This window comes from Caretta caretta, chromosome 6 (genome assembly GCF_965140235.1).
Source record: "Caretta caretta isolate rCarCar2 chromosome 6, rCarCar1.hap1, whole genome shotgun sequence".
In the NCBI taxonomy this organism is placed as follows: Eukaryota; Metazoa; Chordata; order Testudines; family Cheloniidae; genus Caretta; species Caretta caretta.
Genome location: NC_134211.1, coordinates 61,397,849 through 61,412,010, shown reverse-complemented (window position 1 = coordinate 61,412,010; position 14,162 = coordinate 61,397,849). Strand labels below are relative to the sequence as shown.

At 42.9% G+C, this 14,162-nt stretch overlaps 1 protein-coding gene across 5 annotated transcripts in view; it reads right to left on the bottom strand.

Moving 5' to 3' along the window:
- Window positions 1–3,328, bottom strand: part of PALS1 (protein associated with LIN7 1, MAGUK p55 family member) — a 140,698-nt gene extending 137,370 nt beyond the window's left edge. For 2 of the 5 annotated variants that reach the window (XM_048855335.2, XM_048855336.2), the window contains exon 1: window positions 3,137–3,328. The gene's annotated coding sequence lies outside the window, so the exon portion shown is untranslated. Of the gene's footprint in view, window positions 1–2,850; window positions 2,945–3,136 lie in introns of those variants that run through there. The other 3 variants (XM_075129632.1, XM_048855331.2, XM_048855334.2) reach the window with 2 other exon arrangements.
- Between the last annotated feature and the right edge of the window lie 10,834 nt (window positions 3,329–14,162).

Here is a 14,162-nt window from a genome sequence, read left to right as displayed (position 1 = left end):
CATCCGTCCCTACCTGGCCCTTCATACAGTTTCGCAACGCTGATGTGACCCTTGGGCCAAAAAGTTTACCCACCCCGTCCTATTGCAGATGACAATGAGACAGTCTCCTAAGTTACTTTGGCTGAGCTGCTGTGCCATATTTATGAAGCCTGACCTCAAAAGTTAAAATAAGGGGAAAAACATCTTTTTTTATACAGAAAATCAGCCTTTAACTCAAAGTTTCTGATACAGGCTCATGGATTTAACACATTTTTATCTAAATGTTTTAAGAGATTATAATAAATGTAGGCCTTTATGTATTTTGCATTAAATTCAGATTTCATTTTAAAACAGATTTTAAAAAAGAAAAATTATAATTTAAACAATCAAAAAATCCAATTTAAATTAAAAAAACATTTTTTAAAATCAATTATATTTATCCACCTTGATTTCAGGTGTGCAGCATGATATACCTGAAAGAGATCTGATTTTTAGAAAGGGTGGCGGACTCACCCTCTGAAAAAATCAGACCTCTATAAGGTGTCTGAAGTTGCATACACTATACAATTGAGGCACTGAAAAATTACTAGCCACTTTTGAAAACCCTGGTTGATGTTGCCAATGCAGGAGTAACCAAGATGTAATTAGCATCATCAGTGGAAACTCATCTATCAAATACTAGAACTGTACGTAAGTTAACTATGAAGGATTGTAGTTATCACATTGAAAACATTTTCATTTCTCAACATAAAAAGACTGCCATGTCCAAGTCTCTATGTAATGCTTCTCAAGAAGCAGGCCAATAAGAACGATGTTCCGGAAAGATATTATTTTACTATTTTGAAAAAAAAAAAGATTTTCCAATTGGATCATCTATGTGAGAGATGCATCCAATTATCAGAGTTCAGAACAAATTCACACCAAAGAAGTTACAGTACATAACAAAGGCCAAAAATTAGACTCACCCAGCTACTTTGCTCAGGACTGTGAAAAATTTCAAGCCCTGTGCGATGTAGTGAGATAGACCTAACCACCTGCGTAGATGCTGCTAGGTCCACAAAAGAAAGAATTCTTCCATCAACCTAGCTACAACCAACAGACCATGGTCAGCAGCAGCAGAGATGCAGCACTGTAGCTGTGCCATTGTAGTACAGACATACCCTAATCAAGACCACTAAGAACACGCAGTTACAATGCATTTATGAAGACCTTTGACTACCACTCAGACTCTTATCATTCCAGAAGTGCTTTACAAGACTCTAAACAAAAGATTGCCTACAACGACGTTACATAACAAGGCAATAAACACGGAAGCATGTTTTTATTTCAGAGTTCAAATTAAAAGATAAATAGACTCAAAACATGTTGCTTTTAACAGCAAGAGCCTCAAGATTTTGATTAAATATCTTCAGTGGCCCTACAACAAACTGATTTTTAAATTTACAATAACAATATATTACATTTCTAAACTACAGATTATTTCTTGTACATTTAGAAGAACTTAAGGGTTTACCTATAATCTTTGTTTAATTCTGTGCCTCTGCAACAACTTGAAAAATTCATATAAACATGCACAAAACATTGTCAGTGGGACCTGGTTCAGCGATCAGAAAATATATTTAGAGACAAACTGCTCATCACTGGGACAGTATTTTTAAACAGAACATTAGAGAAGTCCCCCTATTTGAAGGGCACCATTAGATATGAAATCCAACATTTGCTTCTACCACAGAATTCAAAACTACTTTAACTCACACTTTGAAACAGACATTTTAATGTCCTATTTTAAAATTAAATTGGATTTTACAATTCCTCTCACATCACTATCATCTTCTGTTTTTATAACCAGACTGTCCTATTTTTGAAAACTGTTACTCTTGTTTTAGTGAAAACCCACAGAAAAAACTAGACAAAAAATACAAAATGCCACAAATAAAACTGAATAGTGTCATCCCTCACACCAATCTTTCAGCTACAGTAATTTTAATAATTTTGTAAAAAACAAACAAAAAAATCTGTATACCCAACACAGTAAGGACACTTTGTAAGAGATTGTTTTGGGTAGATCTTTTACTTACAGTCAGCTTTCTAATGCACAAATAAATTGGTTAGTCTCTAAGGTGCCACAAGTACTCCTTTTCTTTCTAATACAGTCAGCAAGATATATCCTTCTAATACAGTCAGCAAGATATATCCTATCACTCTTTCTAAAGTAAGCTCTCTGGGATAAAAAGGAGTACTTGTGGCACCTTAGAGACTAACAAATTTATTTGAGCATAAGTTTTCGAAAGCTTATGCTCAAATAGATTTGTTAGTCTGTAAAATGCCACAAGTACTCCTTTTCTTTTTGTTAATACAGACTAACACGGCTGCTACTCTGAAACCTCTCTGGGATAGACACTGTCTTTCTTGTTGCTTGTGTATACAATGCCTACCCAATTCCTCGATTAGAGTTCCTAAACATTACCATAACACTCATCTGTGTATTTTATCGAATATTTAATCAATAGCCTGACCAATACCTATTACCTATTGTGGAACACTGAGTGTGCTGGTTTTCAAGCCACTTTAACTTAATCCTGCAAAGCCCCATAAATCACTACAGGGCAGTCTCTTTACAGGAACATCATTTCCAAACGCTGGCTTGCCAATAGATGGTTAAGAAGAGTAGGATTAAGCGCAGTCCATTATTAAAATAAATATATTCAAAAAGTAAAAGACAACACTCAACAGGAGTCCTTACTAATACAACTTTAAGGCCCAAACTTGCAACATTTGCACCAGAGACTAAGCCCCAGGTAGGGTCATGTAGGCAAAAGCTGCAGGTTCAGGGATCCCTAGTTCGGACAGGGAGGGGGACGGATATACAACCTGCAAGGCCGCCACCCCACAAAATCACACGCACGCCCCCGACAGCACAGACACGGGCGGGGACCTGGTCACGCCGCGGGGCCCCTGCCAGACAAAGTTCACGCCGAAGGGGGAGTGGGAAAGCAAAGTCCGCACCGCGCCTGCGTCCCTCCCGCAGGAAGCCAGAGGCGCAGCAGCAGCAACAGGAGCTGGAGCCAGAGCGCCCCGAGGAACTCGCCGCACCCCGCCCCGCCCCAGCCTCCCTCCCCCGGAGAGTCGATCACACGGAGGGGAGGGACGGACTCACCTTCCTACTGCTGCCACCCCTTCCTCCTCGGCATGGACGCGCCCAGCAGCTCCTTCTTCTAAGCCCTTCGCGCACGGCCCGGAGACCTCCCCCCGGCTGGCTCGCTCGCTCACTCACCCCCCGGAGCTGCGCAGCCACCACGGCCACAGCCCAGGAGACAAACACCTCACACCGCTGCGCCCGCTCCGCCTCCCAGCGGCGCCCCTGCCCCCAACGGCCGCACGCACGCACGCGCTCCACCCGCCTTCCACAGCCGCACGTCCTCATTGGCTGGAGGGCGGTAGTTTGGGGTGCGCACGCCCCGCTCGCTGCCTGCGGGAGGGGTGCTCGCTGCGCAGGGAGAAAGGGGGGGGGCTGTGGAGCGTGAGTGGGGGGAATGAGGAGGTCGAAGGGGCTCGGGGAATGAGGGGCTTCCTTGCTGTCCCCCACCCACAGTAATGGCCCCTGTGGCCCGTCGCATCTCTCATGACCAGCCAAGGCTCCCACTCACCGAAACGGCAGCTCTCTCAAAACGCCCTCGTCTTGGCTAAGCGCCGCTCCCGCCCTGCTCTCGTAGGGTCTGAGCCCTTCTCTTCCACCACCAACTCCTTCAGGCTGGACTGGTCACCGGTTAGAGCCTCCTCCGCACCGCCCCTCACTCCTGGTGCATCTACCTCCGTTACGCCTCGGCTGCTCTCAGCCCTGCTCCTGCCTTTAGCCTCATCAGTAGAACTGGAGTCAGAGGGCCAGAGTAACCCCAAGCTAGTTTTCCCAGCTGATTCTGAGACTGTTGCACAAGGCTATTTTCGGGCTCAGAACTCTTGTTAGCATTTTTGACAGAGAGGCATACCCCATCATGGTTGTAAAACAGTCCAGCCCAAGCAGTGATGGGACAAAAGATCAAAGCACTGATACCAGTTAGGAGTGACCTTTAGCAGCCAGAAGGATGGGGATACTCCCAAGAGGAGATGGTCATCAGAGAAAGCAGGCATTAGATTATAGGCCAGCCAAGGACCTACCAGCTTTGCAGATAGGCACTACTTTGAGGATCCAGCTATTAGACCCCAAAAGGAAGGGACTAACAGAGTTGTGAAGGTTGCAGTGGTACCCAGGTCATACAAGTCATTATGCAAGAGGGACAAGTGATTCATAAAAATTCATGACATTTATGAGCCAGTAGACATAACACCCAGATCATCACAGAACAGAAAGAGAACCATCCAGAGGCCAACCTCATAGGGAGGAAGAAGACTCCACTAAGAGAGAGTTTGCTACAGTCAGAGACAAATGACAAGAAGACAGAGATAGGTCACTCTTGGTGTGGTCACCTGTTGAGACCAGATTATCTCAGACTGCATAACCAGTAAAGACAAGGCTTCAACTTGGCTATGTGCAGCAATCTCTGGCCTAAAGGGCACAGGGTGAGTGTCTAGGCATCAATTATTTGTTTTTAATGTTTATATTAAAATATTTGCAAAATAGGAAAGATGTATCATGATCAATAGAACTGGAGTAAGAGGGCCCATGTTCTCTGGAGAGATTGTTCTTTGTAGACACAGTACCAGGGACCCAGGTAGCAAATGAGCCACAAAGACAAAGCAGTCCACAGGGTTAAATCCATGTGTTCAGTTTAACATGCATTCAGCTTCACTCTTTGCTCATGAAACGCTCCTCTTTTCTCCTCCGCTAACTATTGGACAGTTTAACTCGTCCACTTTCAACGAAGGGATCAGTATGTAAACAAGATTTGGGACTCCAGGGTGACATTATCTTATAGTCTTCATATTTTGAAGGGCAGGATAGTGATTAGGTAGGAGGTGCTGGAGTAGAGGGTGGCTAAGGACACAATGTCAGCAAGTGTTTCTTGGACCACCAAAAAGTCAGCAAACAGCTGCCTCTTTAAATCTTTTCCCCTCTGGTACAGGTTCACCAAATGCTTCATGTCATTTGTCATATAGGGGTCCAGCCACTTTTTATCCTCTTGCCTATACTTAACCTGTCTGCCCATATTTATCTTGTATCTCTTTTTTCTGAAATGTATATACTCCAATGCTCTTTCAAATTCAAACAGATCCTCTTTGGTTTTTCTTTTCTTGGCATGTAAACTGGCCAGCTAATTCTCCATTACTGTGGACCATGCCAAGCTGTGTGCTTGCCTTTCCACAGAAGCATTAAAAAGCTCCAGTTTCTAGCCTTTTTACATTGTAGATGTTGTGTGCCTATTAAGGCTTCCTTCCCCATTTGTATTCCATATTTTGTGCAACCATGTGTTATAGCTGCATGCCAAATCAAGCATTTCCACTCTGATTAGTAACAGGGGTCCATGTTTCAAATGAATGGGATGGGAAAGACACTTGGGGAATAATGGAATCCAAATTCAGGCAGACTGCAGAACTATCATGCCTTCTGTAGAGGCATAGAGAGGGGGAGTGGCAGAGTGAGGGTGGTCAGTTATGGCAGAATAGGAAGAGAGGTGGACACTTCTGCTGGCCTTATGTGACCTAGATCCACGTTTTTATGAGCACTAATGGCAGCGATCGTAAGAATACACAAATGACTTCCTCAGATCCTGATGGTTGCATGAAAGTGGCACAGTGCTAACTGGATGCTTTTAGCAATAAAATGCTGCTTACTGGCTGTAGAAACTCCATCCTCCCTTGAGTCGTCCTCATCCAGCTTGATCACCAGCTCTGTATCCAAGATTTACCCAGAGAGGTCCTATGAGCACACAAGCTTTTAGTTCAGGCTTCTGTGTGTGTAGTTCTCCTAGATGGCAGGGATCTTCCTCTCCTTCATGGGGAATCTTGGTACCTGGGGTTTGCTTGCTGTCCAAGAGCAGGTTCAGCTGAGTGGAGGGACACTTTTTCAGTATCTTGTACAACTTTTCATTGAGACGACAAATGTAGACACCAGCCTTCGACTTTGTTTCTGTCTGTTGCCTTCTTTAAATTATATTTGATGGTTTTGATCCTCTGCCAGTACAGTTGGCAGACCAGGTTCATGCTGAGATCTCTAAGTCTCCAGAATATCTAGTTGAAGACCTGTTTGTTTCTTTGGTAACCATCCAGCTCCTTCTGGATCTCATCCTTCCTCCATAACGCTAAGAAAGCATTAATGTTGGCCTTTAGCCAGCTAGCAGCACATTAATAAGATGCTTGGCTGAGACATACTTTTTAGTTAAATGATGAAAAGATGAAAAAGTTTTAGCAGAAGAAGGTGTTCCCTACATAAATGCCTCACAGCAGAGCACACTGTTAGCAACATTATTTGTATAGGTAGGTGTGTCATAGGCAAGTCAGCCCCTAGGTATTGTACTGCAAAAAGATGACCAGAGAGGCTACTGCTGCAATGAGCTACTTCTGCAGCATATATCTAGGCAGCAGTGAGAAGACTATTTGCACTTACTGTATTAGCATGATAGGAAACTTGACCACACTGGCATTAAAAAAAGATACGGGATGTAGACCTGAGGTTGAAAAGGATCCTAAAGGGAGCAGGAAAGAATCCCCTAATTATCCTTCATGTGGGAACAAATGATACGGCTAGATTCTTGCTGGAAAGTATTAAGGGAGACTATGCTAGGCTGGGGAAGATACTTAAGGAAATTGAGGCTCAGGTAATCTTTAGTGGAATTCTACCTGTTCCTAGAAAAGGGCAAAAAAGGTGTGACAAGATTATGACTATCAACAGATGGCTTAGGCAGTGGTGCTATAAGGAGGGCTTTGGGATGTATGGCCACTGGGAGGCATTCACGGACAGAGGACAGTTCTCTTGGGATGGACTTCATCTGAGTAGGGAAGGAAATAGACTTCTAGGATGGAGGCTGGCACAACTGATTAAGAGAGCTTTAAACAGGAATTTGGGGGAGATGGTTGGGAGAAGTCCAGGTAATCTCCACGCCAGATTTTAGCATTGAGAGGGAAGAAAACAAAGTAAGAAAGGATACAGCCGTGGGTAGGAGAATGTATATAAGGAGGAAGGGCAGTGTGGATACCAGTCTAATAGGTTATACTGGCTGTAGAATGACCGTGCCTAATAGGGTACAGAATGTGAGCGAGGCCAAACAGCAAAAATTAAGATGTTTGTACACTAATGTGAGGAGCCTAGGTTACAAAATGGAGGAACTAGAGCTACTGGTGCAGGAAATGAAACCAGATATTATAGGGATAACAGAAACATGGTGGAATAGTAGTCATGACTGGACTACAGGTATTGAAGGGTATGTGCTGTTTAGGACAGACCGAAATAAAGGTAAAGGTGGTGGTGTAGCATTGTATACCAATGATGAGGTAGAATGTAAAGAAATAAGAAGCTATGGAACGGATAAGACAGAGTCCGTCTGGGAAAAAATTACATTGGGGAAGGAAACTATTAGAGCCTCCTCTGGGATAGTGCTTGGGGTGTGCTATAGACCGCCGTGATCTAATTTGGATATGGATAGAGCCCTTTTTAATGTTTTTAATAAAGTAAATACTAATGGAAACTGTGTGATCATGGGAGACTTTTACTTCCCAGATATAGACTGGAGGACGAATAGGGCTCAGATTTTCCTCGATGCAATAGCTGATGGATTCCTTCATCAAGTAGTTACTGAACCGACTAGAGGGGATGCCATTTTAGAATTGGTTTTGGTAAGCAGTGAGGACCTCATAGAAGATATGGTTGTAGGGGATAATCTTGGTTCAAGTGATCATGACCTAATTCAGTTCAAACTGAACGGAAGGATTAACAAAAATAAATCTGCAACTAGGGTTTTTGATTTCAAAAGGTTTCAGGGTAGCAGCTGTGTTAGTCTGTATTTGCAAAAAGAAAAGGAGTACTTGTGGCACCTTAGAGACTAACCAATTTATTTGAGCATAAGCTTTCGTGAGCTACAGCTCACTTCATCGGATGCATAAAGTGCAAAGTACAGTGAGGAGATTTTACGTACACACAGGACCATCCTTTTCATGCTTATGCTCAAATAATTGGTTAGTCTCTAAGGTGCCACAAGTACTCCTTTTGATTTCAAAAGGGCTGACTTTCAAAAATTACGGAAATTAGTTAGGGAAGTGGATTGGACTGAAGAATTTATGGATCTAAAGATAGAGGAGGCCTGGGATTATTTTAAATCAAAGCTGCTGAAGCTATCGGAAGCCTGCATCCCAAGAAAGGGGAAAAAATTCATAGGCAGGAGTTGTAGACCAAGCTGGACGAGCAAGCATCTCAGAGAGGTGATTAAGAAAAAGCAGAAAGCATACAGGGAGTGGAAGATGGGAGGGATCAGCAAGGAAAGCTACCTTATTGAGGTCAGAACACGTAGGGATAAAGTGAGACAGGCTAAAAGTCAAGTAGAGTTGGACCTTGCAAAGGGAATTAAAACCAATAGTAAAAGGTTCTATAGCTATATAAATAAGAAGAAAACAAAGAAAGAAGAAGTGGGACCGCTAAACACTGAGGATGGAGTGGAGGTCAAGGATAATCTAGGCATGGCCCAATAGCTAAACAAATACTTTGCCTCAGTCTTTAATAAGGCTAAAGAGGATCTTAGGGATAATGGTAGCATGACAAATGGGAATGAGGATATGGAGGTAGATATTACCATATCTGAGGTAGAAGCGAAACTCAAACAGCTTAATGGGACTAAATCGGGGGGCCCAGATAATCTTCATCCAAGAATATTAAAGGAATTGGCACATGAAATTGCAAGCCCATTAGCAAGAATTTTTAATGAATCTGTAAACCAAGGGGTTGTACCGTATGATGGGAGAATTGCTAACATAGTTCCTATTTTTAAGAAAGGGAAAAAAAGTGATCTGGGTAACTATAGGCCTGTTAGTTTGACATCTGTAGTATGCAAGATCTTGGAAAAAAATTTGAAGGAGAAAGTAGTTAAGGACATTGAAGTCAATGGTAAATGGGACAAAATACAACATGGTTTTACAAAAGGTAGATCGTGCCAAACCAACCTGATCTCCTTCTTTGAGAAAGTAACAGATTTTTAGACAAAGGAGACGCAGTGGATCTAATTTATCTAGATTTCAGTAAGGCGTTGATACCGTGCCACATGGGGAATTATTAGTTAAATTGGAAAAGATGGGGATCAATATGAAAATTGAAAGGTGGATAAGGAATTGGTTAAAGGGGAGACTACAACGGATCCTACTGAAAGGTGAACTGTCAGGCTGGAGGGAGGTTACCAGTGGAGTTCCTCAAGGATCGGTTTTGGGACCAATCTTATTTAATCTTTTTATTACTGACCTCGGCACAAAAAGTGGGAGTGTGCTAATAAAGTTTGCGGATGATACAAAGCTGGGAGGTATTGCCAATTTAGAGAAGGACAGGGATATCATACAGGAGGATCTGGATGATCTTGTAAACTGGAGTAATAGTAATAGGATGAAATTTAATAGTGAGAAGTGTAAGGTCATGCATTTAGGGATTAATACCAAGAATTTTAGTTATAAGCTGAGGACGCATCAATTAGAAGTAACGGAGGAGGAGAAGGACCTTGGAGTATTCGTTGATCATAGGATGACTATGAGCTGCCAATGTGATATGGCTGTGAAAAAAGCTAATGCGGTCTTGGGATGCATAAGGAGAGGTTTTAGTACCGTTATACAAGGCACTGGTGAGACCTCACCTGGAATACTGTGTGCAGTTCTGGTCTCCCATGTTTAAGAAGGATGAATTCAAACTGGAACAGGTACAGAGAAGGGCTGCTAGGATGATCCGAGGAATGGAAAACTTGTCTTATGAAAGGAGACTCAAGGAGCTTGGCTTGTTTAGACTAACTAAAAGAAGGTTGAGGGGAGATATGATTGCTCTCTATAAATATATCAGAGGGATAAATACCAGAGAGGGAGAGGACTTATTTAAGCTCAGTATCAATGTGGACACAAGAACAAATGGATAAAAACTGGTCATTGGGAAGTTTAGACTTGAAATTAGACGAAGTTTTCTAACCATCAGAGAAGTGAAGTTTTGGAATAGCCTTCCAAGGGAAGCAGTGGGGGCAAAAGATCTATCTGGCTTTAAGATTAAACTCGATAAGTTTATGGAGGAGATGGTATGATGGGATAACATGGTTTTGGTAATTAAATATTGATGGTAAATAGGCCCAATGGCCTGTGATGGGATATTAGATGGGGTGGGATCTGAGTTACCCAGGAAAGAATTTTCTGTAGTATCTGGCTGGTGAATCTTGCCCACATGCTCAGGGTTTAGCTGATCGCCACATTTGGGGTCGGGAAGGAATTTTCCTCCAGGGCAGATTGGAAGAGGCCCTGGAGGTTTTTCGCCTTCCTCTGTAGCATGGGGCACAGGTCACTTGCTGGAGGATTCTCTGCTCCTTGAAGTCTTTAAACCACAATTTGAGGACTTCAGTAGCTCAGACATAGGTGAGAGGTTTTTTGCAGGAGTGGATGGGTGAAATTCTGTGGCCTGCGTTGTGCAGGAGGTCAGACTAGATGATCATAATGGTCCCTTCTGACCTTAGTATCTATGAATCTATAAAAGAACTAAGGCAGGAATGACTGGGACTCAGTTGTGCTTTAGTTCCCACAAAAACAGTAGTCTGAAACCTTTAACTCCATTAATAATTGATCAAAGTTTTTTTGTGTAAGAATTCAAGATGTATATCAGCCTATATAGGAAGAAAAAATGTTACCTTATATATTGTAAACACATCCATAGACATCCAGGAGGCAATGCAGCTACAATATTTGAATCAAGTCTGCCTGTGGACACAGGACAGAATTGCTCCTGAAACAGGATGGCTGGTGATGGCACTGCACCACTGGAGTGTGTGCCAATGCAATTATACAAGTTTAATTAGCATTGGTATAATTCTATTGTGTCAACAAGGCCCTTGGAATCTGTTGGAAAAGAATTGACTGCCTAGCATTTCATAGACATATATTGTGATACATACATGATTTAGCATGATCCCATCATAAATATGATATGTAGTCATAGGACATTTCTCTTCTGATCTATAAGGGACAAATACAAGGAAGTAAAATCCTTTATTGTTTTAGAAACACTACATTGTAGCTATTAGTTTAAAAATATCTTCCTATTTGAAATTAGAGAAATTTTAAAAAGGTAAATTTTTTTTCTTCCTGGTACCACAATACATATTGTCTAGTGATTAGAATACATTCTCCATAATAAATTGTTAAAAATTTCCAGTTATATTGTCTTTTGTTCCCTTCAAATTGGTAAATCTTTGTAGCACTTTTTCAAGCCCTTATCTTGATTACTGCAGCCTTTTGCTGGCCTTGTTTAGTGAAGCCTTGGACTGTGCAGGTCAATTCAAATTGCTACTGTTACAATAATCTTCCCAGCCTGTGGTTCTGACCAGCCATCTGTTTGGGTCCCTTCATTGGCTCTCCCTTCTCCACATCAAATACAATCTTCTCATCCTTATGGTTGTGGCCCTATCTGCTTTATTATTGTCACTTGTCACCTCCAACACTCTGCCAGCAATACCAGACTTTACCATCCATTTATCTGCTTCTCCGAGCGAGTACCTATGTGCATCCATCCATGCTGCCCCTTATATATACAAAATGCCCTCTCTGTAAATTCTGTTACCTTAATCAATACCTTACCTTTCTCCTTCATATCCTTTCTTAAAACAGATTTCTATTCTGGTGCCTAGTAAACACTGCCAACTGCTAATGACTAAGAAAGTGTCAAACTGAGATTTCTGCTACTGATCTGCTTATTTGTCTCCATTAACAAACCAAAAATATATACCTACAAACAGGGTGGATAAAAATTAATGATTTTTTAAAAAAAAATTTAAAAAGCGGATTTTTTTTTATTTAAATCAGATTTTTTTGATAAAATGCTTTTTGATGAAAAAACCTATCTAAAGATTGTTTTAATTAAGATACATTATAGCTCAAAGATATCACATAATGGAATAGGGATTATACATTGTAATTCTATAGTATGAGACAATATATTCATGTAATGTTCAAGAAAAGTTTTGTAAATGAGTTTTAAAAGTTCATGGATTAGGGAACCAATCTTATGAGGTTCCAGGGGCTTCTGTATAGATTATTTAGGTTAATCTTTCTATCTACCCAATGGGACTCAGTGCTCAGTCTAGAAGATACCATCAGAGATGCTTAGTTTTGCAGTTCTCAAACTGTGGGTTTGTGTCTTCAGAGATAACATGCTTGTTAACAGCAAAAATGTTTTAAAATAAATAAATAATATATAGAGGTGACAAATAACAGACCTCAACCCTATTGTCCTTCTGCAAATTTGTGTACACGGAGTCAATCGCTTACCTCTCTCTAAGCCCTGGTCTACACTATGAGGTTCGGTCGAAATTAATTGCGTTAGGTCGATTTTATAAGCAGTGCAGCTACACAACCAAACCCATTCCGTCAACCTAAAGGGCTCTTAAAATTGACTGATGTACTCCTTCCCGACGAGGGGAGTAGCGCTAAAATCTACCTTCTTGGGTCAAATTTGGGGTAGTGCAGATGCACCATTGTGCAATTTGACGGTATTGGCCTCCAGGAGCTATCCCAAAGTGCTCCAATGTGACCACTCTGGACAGCACTTTTAACTCCAATGCACTAGCCAGGTACACAGGAAAAGCCCTGGGAACTTCTGAAGTTCATTTCCTGTTTGGTCAGCATGGCGAGCTCAGCAGCACAGGTGATCATGCAGTCCCAGAATCACAAACGAGCTCCAGAATGGACTGAACGGGAGACACTGGATCTCATTGCTGTATGGGGAGAAGAATCTGTGCAGGCAGAACTCCGATCAAAAGAAGAAATGCTAATATATATGCCAAAATCGCACAGCGCCTGGTGGAGAGAGGCTACACCAGGGACACACAGCAGTGCCGCCTGAAAGTTAAGGAGCTCAGGCAAGCCTACTACAAGACAAAGGAGGTAAACATTCGCTTCGGGTCAGAGCCCCATACATGCCGATTCTATGATCAGCTGCATGCCATTCTAGGGGAGGATCCTACCAGTACCCCACCACTGCAAGGAGGAATTCTCACGCAACAGGGAGGAGGATTTTGTGGATAAGGAAGAGGAGGAGGAGGAGAATGTGCAGCAGGCAAGCAGAGAATCCATTCTCCCCGGCAGCTAGGACCTTCCCATCACCCTGGAGCCAATGCCCTCCCAAGGCAAGTTCCCGGACCCTGAAGGCAGAGAAGGCACCTCTGGTGAGTGCACATTTGTAACTACAGTACAGGCAGCCGCGTAGCCAGGTGGAGGGAACAGGGGGAGTGATCCAAAAAAAAGGCACCATCCACTGCAGCACTTTTACTCACCCGGCGGCGCTTCAGCGGTGGGCCCTCATTCGCTCCGTGTGTCTTCGGTGGCACTGAAGGTCCCGCCGCTGAGGTGCCGCCGAAGAACCGGAGTGAGTGAAGGTCCCGCCGCCGAGGTGCCGCCGAAGACCCGGAGCACCTTTTTTTTGGATCGCTTCCCCTGTTCCCTCAACAGGGGAAAATTTAAAAGGCGCCAAGACATTGACAAGGCACCATTGTGCTCAGTGGGGGAGCGGCCACTGCTCCGTTACCCCCACCCAGCTACACCACTGACTACAGGGGTTAAAAGCAATTGTGTTTAATGTTTGATTTGCCCTGAAGAATTGGCATTCGCGGCCAGTACAGCTACTGGAAAAGTCTGTTCACATGTTTGGGGATGGAGCAGGAATCCTCCAGGGACATCTCCATGAAACTCTCCTGGAGGTACTTTGAAAGCCTTTGCAGAAGACTTCTGGGGAGGGCTGCCATATTTCGTCCTCCACGGTGGGACACTTGACCACGCCAAGCCAGTAGTCTGGAATCATTGTATCACAAAGCATGGCAGCGAATGGTCCTGGGTTTTGGTTGCATTCATGCAACATTTGGTCTTTATCTTTCTGTGTCAGCCTCAGGAGAGTGGTGATATCATTCATGGTCACCTGGTTGAAATAGGGGTATTTTTGTAAGGGAACAGTAAAAGGACCCTGTTCATGCTGGGCTGTTTGCGCTTGGCTAAAAGGGATCATCCCGGAGAATAGCCACGCGGTGTGGGGAGCGGTG